This window comes from Sinocyclocheilus anshuiensis, unplaced genomic scaffold, assembly GCF_001515605.1.
Source record: "Sinocyclocheilus anshuiensis isolate Anshui unplaced genomic scaffold, SAMN03320099.WGS_v1.1 scaffold185, whole genome shotgun sequence".
In the NCBI taxonomy this organism is placed as follows: domain Eukaryota; kingdom Metazoa; phylum Chordata; class Actinopteri; order Cypriniformes; family Cyprinidae; genus Sinocyclocheilus; species Sinocyclocheilus anshuiensis.
In genome coordinates this window covers 1,187,537-1,187,901 of record NW_015539887.1, presented here as the reverse complement: position 1 = coordinate 1,187,901, position 365 = coordinate 1,187,537, and the positions used below count along the sequence as shown (strand labels likewise).

General features: G+C 39.7%; 1 protein-coding gene across 1 annotated transcript in view; it reads right to left on the bottom strand.

Annotated features, from left to right (window-relative positions):
* Positions 1-365, bottom strand: part of ahr1a (aryl hydrocarbon receptor 1a) — a 31,034-nt gene that overhangs the window by 29,590 nt on the left and 1,079 nt on the right. The gene's annotated exons all lie outside the window — the stretch shown is intronic.

The following is a 365-nucleotide window of genomic DNA, read 5'->3' as shown; positions in this document are numbered from 1 at the left end:
AGTGTTGCCAATTTGGGGATTTTGTCGCCAAATTTAGCTACTTTCTCATTGTAGCTGCGACTTTTTTTTATTTTTTGCGACAAGGAGCTATTTTAGCTATATTTAAATAAAACTAGCGATTTTTTGGAGATTTTTTATTTTTTACTTGGCCACACCCTGCCGTAGGCTCGTGACCTCTCACGTTTGCTCTCAATCATGCCAATGAGTCTGTGCAGTGAACACACTAGTACGCCACGCCTGCCATGACGCACACCACAATTTCATAAGCATCAATCAAGATGCTGGAGAAAAAAATGAACATCTTGTTTTAACCACGGACACAAAAGTTATACCACAATTCATGCACAGTCATGTCAACCAGATAC